At 39.0% G+C, this 10571-nt stretch overlaps 1 long non-coding RNA gene across 1 annotated transcript; it reads right to left on the bottom strand.

Moving 5' to 3' along the window:
* Positions 1-364: 364 nt before the first annotated feature.
* Positions 365-3170, bottom strand: LOC136221685 (uncharacterized). The gene is made up of 5 exons (XR_010685262.1): positions 3012-3170; positions 2823-2913; positions 1516-1805; positions 1291-1368; positions 365-525 (listed from the first exon to the last, which is right to left on the bottom strand). It is a non-coding gene; the product is annotated as an uncharacterized lncRNA (long non-coding RNA).
* Between the last annotated feature and the right edge of the window lie 7401 nt (positions 3171-10571).

Below are 10571 nucleotides of genomic sequence, written 5' to 3'. Positions count from 1 at the left end.
TTGATAAAATCGTGGCAAGAGTACAATCTTGTGGCAAGACATAGTGGCCCGTGACAATCAATATTGTTTAGCCACGAGCATTACAATGGCAAAAATAAAACACTCGTGGCTAGATACCTTATATCCGCAAGCATAACCATGGCAAAATTCATCAAATTTTTAGTAATTTGCTTTTAAATTTTTTATTTCTTTAATTATTATTATTATTATTATATGAACATTTGGATTGAAAACAGCTACATTGAAAATCAATAAAAATAAAAGAATAGAAAATGAACAAAGTCCAAAAGGTTAACCATCGAAAAATTGAATAATTATTAAATAAATATCACATTGTCATCCAACAAATAAACTCACAGCTAATAACACATAAATAATCTCTCAATTATTAAAAAATATATATTAAGAAACTCTAAGGTATCCAATACAAATTATAGAATAACATTGACAAAACCCGTAGAGTTGAATATAATGAACTTTTCAAAGTTACAATATTTCTCTCATCCACTGGCTCATTGTTGATATCTGCACCCAAACAATTATCTATTAAGAAAAAAAAAGTTTATTTTGTAATGGTATGACTAAAAATAACATGTTATTGTATTAAAATGGTACTCAAATTTTATTGACAATTGTATTATGAGGCAAGCTGAATGGCTAAAATAACTATTGCATGCCACTTTTTGTTGTCAAGAGAAGCACTGCCTAATAATGGGAAACTTTAAAGTAAAATTAAAAAAAAAACGAGACGAAATGTTATCCTGGTCCTGGAAACATAAAATCAGATGACCAAATTGGCAAAAAGTTCTAAGTAAAAATAATTTAGACAATGAAATTAGATGGAGTCAACGAAAAGAAATAATAACGGAGAATGACAACAATAAAAAAAAGTATAATACTCATTTGGCTCCTTAAACTAAAGTTTCAAGGTCAATAGGACCTTAAACTATTAAAATCATCAAGCAAATCGTTGAACTAGGTAAAAATCATCAATTGAGGACTTATCGAAATTTATTTAGTTAAACAGTTTTAGACCCTATTTCCCAAACTCATTTTGAACCAACACATAGATTATTATAGTTTATATCAAATAGTCAAAGTTTCTGATTTTAGGATATCATCGAGACTCAATTGATGATTTTTGCTTAGTGCAGAGACATGATTGATGATTTTGATAGTTTAGGGTCCTAATTGACTTTGAAGCTTTAGTGTCGAGACAAAAAGAAGTGTAATGCCATAAAAAAATATGATATTAAAGCAAAAAGAAGCCCAAATTTAACAAGGTCTTACAATTTTTCAGGAGAGGATGTAAATCTGGTTTGCAGAACAAAGCTCTGCTCGTCCCAAGTTGAATAGCTACAACTTGACCTGTCAGCGTGAAAATGAGTGGTAAGTTATTTGAAAGCTTCATAGTAATGCAAATATGAGCCAGAAAAGGTTTAAGAGGCATTAAAAAATCATATTCAAATTCGGAAAGCAGATGGTCTTAACTCCTAAAACATTAGAAGTACTTACACAAAGCAATATATGTAGAATTTTACTTTAGTTCAAAGGTGAAAGTTGCCATTAATGTTGAACTATGACTTCATCCATGCATTGTGGAAACAAATGCCTAGTCAACAACTAACCTACTAACTAGATGTATCATGCCAGTCAAATGGCCTTCGAGTGCTATCAAGTGCTGCAATCGTGCCACAAATAAAACTCTATTCGACTTTCCATCATTTCCCAATATCTTCTACAAATACACAGAGATGTATGACCAACGTATATCATAGTTGCCAACGTATAATCCTTGTCGGTATCTGGTTTAATGAAAAGAGGATAATTCGTTAACAATTATAAGCTAGATTCAGGCTGCAAATAACTGACCAACTATTTTCCATCCACGACCAAGAAACATAAGAATTGGATTATTGGAATAACTTCAAGTTGAGAACAAGATGATCAGATAAGAATATCAATTCAAAGAAATTAAAGAAGTTCCAGGACAATATCTAGGAAAGCATAACCAAACAATGTAAGTAATCCTCTACATCTTATATTTAATGATGGAAGCATGATCAAACAATCACTATAGCACAAATTCAATCATGGAAGGATTACAACGTGAATATCATTAGCTACTAAAATACCATGAAATACAACTTTTTTGAAACAAAGGCTAGTACATTTAAAACTCAATTTTATATGCTTAACAATTAATTAAGGAAAATGAAGGTTCAGTATCAGTATAGCAAACACACAGGAGCAGACATGTCTATGCCTACGAGAGTACATGAGTGTCGAAGAGAGAGTGATAGAATTTAAAAGAACACAAAAACCTTTCCCGAGGTTGAGCAGGTAACGACATAGTAATTTTATCATTTCAAGCATATTATAAAAATTCCTCGGGATAATTTAATAAGCAATATAGGAGGAGAATAGAGGAATGATCAAAAGAATGAAGAAGAAAGAGATATTTATATCTAATATGTGTGGACTAAAGACCATATTATCATTATTAATTACATTCAATGTTTTTCATCTGCAAGAAAATTGACCACAGAGATCTTCTTGTCATTATATCACTAGAAGATAATCTTTTTCCTGCTTGAAATTTGTGTGCAACATTTTTATGATGAGAACTTTACTATTACCTTTTAGCCCATAAAACTTATTCTAATATAGCCTTGCATCTCAAACCATAGGTAAACTCAAGAGCATTAATGTGTAAACATATTATTCCAATGGCAAGGTTCTCAGAAATATTGCTCTGTGAAACTTTCACAGGGCTTATAAAGCTTGAAAAAATTGAACTTACTTAAGGCAACCAAACACACCTCAGTTTTAATTCCCAATGCGAGTGATGATATGTCAGCTATAATTAAGATGCTAAGGATTAAATCTTTCCAAGCTTCCCCAAATGAACCTCTGAAATAAAATATATGAAATAAGTGAAATATTTGTACTGCAACTTAAAACTAAAGGAAAAATTCAATTGAAATCCATAATGTATACTAAGAAACTACATATGTTCTTGCGAGGATATGTATCTCCAAATTCATTTCTACGCTTCATCACCGTTGATACTAGCCTCCAAATTTGATCTCAACTTACTAGATGACCATTTATGCTGATAAAGAGACCAGCATCATGTAAATTAAATGTAAGCAGTAATTCAGTACTTGAGAAAGAAATACTATGTTTACAGTTGGCTTACACCTTCATGTCGTTGAAGAGCAAAAAAAATCATTGTCCCTGGTCAATAAAAGCAGAAGTTCTTCCAGTCTCAATCAAATTCTCAACAATTTCCATACTCACAGAATAATAAGAAAACATAATAACACAATAGAACAATACATAATTAAAACCAAAATTTGCCAAAGAAATTACTCATTTTCATTTCATGTATCCCGATTTGCTACTTCCCACCTTCATTTCCACAAATTTCTCACTATCTCCATTTCCCAATTTTAATACAGTTTCTCTCTTTATTATGGAATTCAACTTCACATTTTCTCCAAAATATAGTTTACCTATCAATTTAACATTTTTTTTTTGTTTTCATTGAACTAGTCTAAATTGATGCATATCATAAAATTACAGGTTGTGTGATCTAAACTGATAAAAAAGAATATTTTGAATCAAATTGATCTTGCAAGTCAAGCATAAGGACCATATTAACCAATCAATCATCTAATTATATAAGTTGTACAATTTCACATAATTATAAATGATTTTATATCAAAATTCTAAATTGAAACTAGTTAAAATTTTGCAGGATTAGTAAAAGAATATGCATTATATATAACGAGATATCCCATTGAGTTGATAAAACTTACAGCAGAAGTTTGGAAAGCAACAATGGAGAAGAAATAATCAGAATATTCTTAGGGCAAAGAAGGAAAGATGAAGAGTTGCAGAGGCTTGAGAATCTTGTAATCCCTTTCCATTTCCCTAGAACAACCCAAATAATCAAGAAAAACAGAGATAAATATTTAAGTAATCAGAGGAGGAAGACACATACGTAACTAAAATTGAGCTCTACGTTAAACTAAAATTGAAAAATGTCTTAAGAACCAACCAATTCGAATTAGTTCTAAATTTCTCAACAATCAAAAACTCAAAACACTTAATGGAAAAGAGAAAGTACCGCAGATGGTGTTGACCGTGAATTTTTTGTTGCCCAAAAATTGGGGATGAGTAAGATTATATGGCACAGAATCTTAATGTTTGATTTTCAGACTCGATCGGAACCCGACAGTGAATTAACCTTTTGGCACAAAGGAATTTCAAAGATACCAGAACTTGAGAAATTGGGGAAGAGTATAGAGAGAAACGTGGGTTAGGGTTATCAAGTATAGAGATTGGGGGTGCTGGGTTATGAAACTTTTGGAGCCAAGGAATTTTTCTCTTCCCGCCACATTACATACATAGAAGAATAAAGACAAAAAATTAATATATTAAAACTAATATGTTGAATTAAATTTAAAGTAAGTAATTTTCTTAATAAGAAATAAATTGTCTTTAGCATAAGTAATTTTATGCCACAGGTATTTTACCGTAGCACAAAAAAATTTAGCCACAAAAAAAAATTATCGTGGCAAAATTCGTGGTATAAGTATATGCTTGCCATGAAAAACAATTACCCGTGGCATAAATAAATTAAGTAATCTACACTTTATGGTGAAAGCTCTTTTTCCCGTGGCTAAATGAAAATATGCCACGAATTTCGAATTCATGTAGCATGATTCGTGGCGCAAGTAGTGATTTGTTATAGTGCAAATACCAAAACCATCAAGTTTGCCAAGGTTCTCACCCCCACAACCATCTAGTAAGATATCTACCCAAATACCAAAAGCATCAGGCTTGCCAAGGTCCTCAACTCCACAACCATCTAGGAAGATACCTAGGACCTTACCCCCACAACCATCTAGTAAGATACCTACCTAAATACCAAAACCATCAGGCTTGCCAATGTCCTGACCCCCACAACAATCTAACAAGATACCTATCCAAATACCAAAGCCATTAGGCTTGCCAATGTTCTCACCCCCATAAACATCTAGCATGATACCTACCTAGATACCAAAACAATCATGCTTGTCAAGGTCTTCACCCCCACAACCATCTAGCAAGATACCTACCGAAGTACTAAAACCATCAGGCTTGCCAAGGTCTTCACCCCTACAACCATTTAGCAAGATGCCTACCCAGATACCAAAACCATCAGGCTTGCCAAGGTCCTCAGTCCCACAACCATCTACCAAGATACCAAGGTCCTCACCCACACAACCATCTAGTAAGATACCTACCGAAATACCAAAACCATCAGACTTGCCAAAGTCCCCACCCCACACCAATCTAACAAGATACCTACCCAAATATCAAAACTATTAGGCTTGCCAAGGTCCTCAACACTAAGACCAACTAGCAAGATACCTACCCAAATACCAAAATCATCAGGCTTGCCAAGGTCCTCACCCCCACAACCATCTAGTAAGATACCTACCGAAGTACCAAAACTATCAGGCTTGGCAAGGTCTTGACCCCCATAACCATCTAGCAAGATACATGCCCAAATACCAAAACCATCAGGCTTGCCAAGGTCCTCACCCCCACAACAATCTAACAAGATACCTACCCAAATATCAAAACCATCTGGCTTGTCAATGTCCTCACCCCCACAACCATCTAGTAAGATACCTACCCAAATACCAAAACCATCAGGCTTGCCAAGTTCCTCACCCCCACAACAATCTAACAAGATAACTACCCAAATACCAAAACCATCAGGCTTGCCAAGGTCTTCACCCCCACAACAATCTAGTAAGATATCTACTCAAATACCAAAAGCATCAAGCTTGCCAAGGTCCTCAGCCCCACAACCATCTAGGAAGATACATAGGACCTTACCCCCGCAACCATCTAGTAAGATACATGCACAAATACCAAAACTATCAGGCTTGCCAAGATCCTTACCCCCACAACAATATAACAAGATACCTATCCAAATACCAAAGCCATTAGGCTTGGCAATGTCCTCACCCCCACAAACATCTAGCATGATACCTACCCGGATACCAAAACTATCATGTTTGTCAAGGTCCTCACCCCCACAACCATCTAGCAAGATACCTATCGAAGTACCAAAACCATCAGGTTTGCCAAGGTCTTCACCCCTACAACCATTTAGCAAGATGCCTACCCAGATACCAAAACCACCAGGCTTGCTAAAATCCTCAGTCCCACAATCATCTACCAAGATACCAAGGTCCTCACTCCCACAACCATCTAGTAAGATACCTACCGAAATACCAAAACCATCAGACTTTCCAAAGTCCTCACCCCACACCAATCTAACAAGATACCTACCCAAATACCAAAACTATTAGGCTTGCCAAGGTCATCAACCCTAGGACCAGCTAGCAAGATACCTACCCAAATACCAAAACCATCAGGCTTGCCAAGGTCCTCACCCCCACAACCGTCTAATAAGATACCTACCGTAGAACCAAAATCATCAGGCTTGCCAAGGTATTCACCCCCACTACCATCTAGCAAGATACCTGGCCAAATACCAAAACCATCATGCTTGCCAAAGTCCTCACCCCCACAACCATCTAGCAAGATACCTACCGAAGTTCTAAAACCATCAGGCTTGCCAAGGTCTTCACCCTTACAACCATTTAGCAAGATGCCTACCCAGATACCAAAACCATCAGGCTTGCCAAGGTCCTGACTCCCACAACAATCTAACAATATAACTATCCAAATACCAAAGCCATTAGGCTTGCCAAGGTTCTCACCCCCACAAACATCTAGCATGATACCTACCTAGATACCAAAACAATCATGCTTGCCAAGGTCCTCACCCCCACAACCATCTAGCAAGATACCTACCGAAGTTCTAAAACCATCAGGCTTGCCAAGGTCTTCACCCTTACAACCATTTAGCAAGATGCCTACCCAGATACCAAAACCATTAGGCTTGCCAAGGTCCTCAGTCCCACAACCATCTACCAAGGTCCTCACCCCCACAACCATCTAGTAAGATACCTACCGAAATACCAAAACCATCAGACTTGCCAAATTCCTCACCCCACACCAATCTAACAAGATACCTACCCAAATACCAAAACTATTAGGCTTGCCAAGGACCTCAACCCTAGGACCAGCTAGCAAGATACCTACCCAAATACCAAAACCATCAGGCTTGCCAAGGTCCTCACCCCCACAACCGTCTAGTAAGATACCTACCGAAGTACTAAAATCATCAGGCTTGCCAAGGTCTTCACCCCCACTACCATCTAGCAAGATACCTGCCCAAATACCAAAACCATCAGGATTGCCAAGGTCCTCACCCCCACAACAATTTAACAAGATACCTACCCAAATATCAAAACCATCAGGCTTGCCAAGGTCCTTACCCCCACAACCATCTAGTAAGATACCTACCCAAATATCAAAACCATCAGGCTTGCCAAGGTCCTGACTCCCACAACAATCTAACAAGATACCTATCCAAATACCAAATCCATTAGGCTTGCCAAGGTTCTCACCCCCACAAACATCTAGCATGATACCTACCCAGATACCAAAACAATCATGCTTGCCAAGGTCCTCACCCCCACAACCATCTAGCAAGATACCTACCGAAGTACCAAAACTATCAGGCTTGGCAAGGTCTTGACCCCCACAACAATCTAGTAAGATATCTACTCAAATACCAAAAGCATCAGGCTTGCCAAGATCCTCAGGCCCATAACCATCTAGGAAGATACCTAGGACCTTAGCCCCACAACCATCTAGTAAGATACATACACAAATACCAAAACTATCAGGCTTGCCAAGGTCCTTACCCCCACAACAATATAATAAGATACCTATCCAAATACCAAAGTCATTAGGCTTGGCAATGTCCTCAACCCCACAAACATCTAGCATGATACCTACCCAGATACCAAAACAATCAGGCTTGCCAAGGTCCTCACCCCCACAACCATTTAGCAAGATACATACCGAAGTACCAAAACCATCAGGCTTGCCAAGGTCTTCACCCCTACAACCATTTAGCAAGATACCTACCCAGATACCAAAACCACCAGGCTTGCTAAGGTCCTCAGTCCCACAACCATCTACCAAGATACCAAGGTCCTCACTCCCACAACAATCTAGTAAGATACCTACCGAAATATCAAAACCATCAGACTTGCCAAAGTCCTCACCCCACACCAATCTAACAAGATACCTATCGAAATACCAAAACTATTAGGCTTGCCAAGGTCCTCAACCCTAGGACCAGCTAGCAAGATACCTACCCAAATACCAAAACCATCAGGCTTGCCAAGGTCCTCACCCCCACAACCGTCTAGTAAGATACCTACCGAAGTAACAAAATCATCAGGCTTGCCAAGGTCTTCACCCCCACTACCATCTAACAAGATACCTGCCCAAATACCAAAACCATCAGGCTTGCTAAGGTTCTCACCCCCACAACAATTTAACAAGATACCTACCCAAATATCAAAACCATCAGGCTTGCCAAGGTCCTTACCCCCACAACCATCTAGTAAGATACCTACCCAAGTACCAAAACCATCAGGCATGCCAAGATCCTCACCCCTACAACAATCTAACAAGATACCTACCCAAATACCAAAACCATCAGGGTTGCGAAGGTCTTCACCCCCACAACAATCTAGTAAGATAACTACCCAAATACCAAAACCATCAGGCTTGCCAAGATCCTCAACCCCACAACCATCTAGCATGATACCTATCCAGATACCAAAACCATGTGGCTTGCCAAGGTCCTCACCTCCACAACCATCTAGCAAGGTACTTATCCAAGTAGCAAAACCATCAGGCTTGCCAAGGTCTTCACCCTCACAACCAACTAGCAAAATGTATACCTAGATACCAAAGCCATCAAGCTTGCCGAGGTCCTCAGTCCCACAACCATCTAGCAAGATACCAAGGTCCTCACCCCCACAATCATCTAGTAAGATACCTACCCAAATACAAAAACCATCAGGCTTGCCAAGGTCCTCACCCCCACACCAGTCTAACAAGATACCTATCCGAATACCAAAACCAACAGGCTTGCCAAGGTCCTCACCCCCACAACCATCTAGTAAGATACCTACCGAAGTACCAAAACCATCAGGCTTGGAAAGGTCTTCATCCCCACAACCATCTAGCAAAATGCATACCCAGATACCAAAACCATCAAGCTTGCCGAGGTCCTCAATCCCACAACCATCTAGCAAGATACCAAGGTCCTCACCCCCACAACCATCTAGTAAGATACCTACCCAAATACCAAAACCATCATGCTTGCCAATGTCCTCACCCCCACACCAGTCTAACAAGATACCTACCCAAATACCAAAACCATCAGGTTTGCTAAGGTACTAACCCTAGGACCATCTACTAAGATACCTACCCAAATGCCAAAACCATCAGTCTTGCCAAGTTCATCACCCCCACAACCATCTAACAAGATATCTATCCAAATATCAAAACCATCGAGCCTGCCAAGGTCCTCAGTCCTACAACCATCTAGCAAGATACCAAAGTCCTCACCCCCACAACCATTTAACAAGATACCTACCCAAATACCAAAACCATCAGGCTTGCCAAGGTGCTCACTCCCACAATAATCTAACAAGATATCTATCCACATACCAAAGGCATTAGGCTTGCCAAGGTTATCACCCCCATAAACATCTAGCACGATACCTACTCAGATACTAAAACAATCAGGCTTGCCAAGGTCCTCACTACCACAACCATCTAGCAAGATACCTACCGAAGTACCAAAACCATCAGGTTTGCCAAGGTCTTCACCCCTACAACCATTTAGCAAGATGCCTACCTAGATACCAAAACCATTAGGCTTGCCAAGGTACTCAATCTCATAACCATCTACCAAGTTACCAAGGTCCTCACCCCCACAACCATCTAGTAAGATACCTACCGAAATACCAAAACCATCAGACTTGCCAAAGTCCTCACCCCACGCCAATCTAACAAGATGCCTACCCAAATACCAAAACTATTAGGCTTGCCAAGGTCCTCAACACTAAGACCAGCTAGCAAGATACCTACCCAAATACCAAAACCATCAGGCTTGCCAAGGTCCTCACCCCCACAACCATCTAGTAAGATACCTACCGAAGTAACAAAACTATCAGGCTTGGCAAGGTCTTCACCCCCACAACCATCTAGCAAGATACCTGCCCAAATACCAAAACCATCAGCCTTGCCAAGGTCCTCACCCCCACAACAATCTAACAAGATACCTACCCAAATATCAAAACCATATGGCTTGCCAAGTTCCTCACCCCCACAACTATCTAGTAAGATACCTACCCAAATACCAAAACCATCAGGCTTGCCAAGTTCCTCACCCCCACAACAATCTAACAAGATAACTACCCAAATACCAAAACCATCAGGCTTGCGAAGGTCTTCACCCCTACAACAATCTAGCAAGATACCTACCCAAATACCAAAACCATCAGGCTTGCCAATGTCCTCAACCCCAAAACCATCTAGCATGATACATACCCAGATACCAAAAC

Source organism: Euphorbia lathyris, chromosome 3, assembly GCF_963576675.1.
Source record: "Euphorbia lathyris chromosome 3, ddEupLath1.1, whole genome shotgun sequence".
NCBI lineage: Eukaryota > Viridiplantae > Streptophyta > Magnoliopsida > Malpighiales > Euphorbiaceae > Euphorbia > Euphorbia lathyris.
Note: the sequence above shows the minus strand (reverse complement) of the source record. Positions and strands in the feature narration are given on the sequence as shown.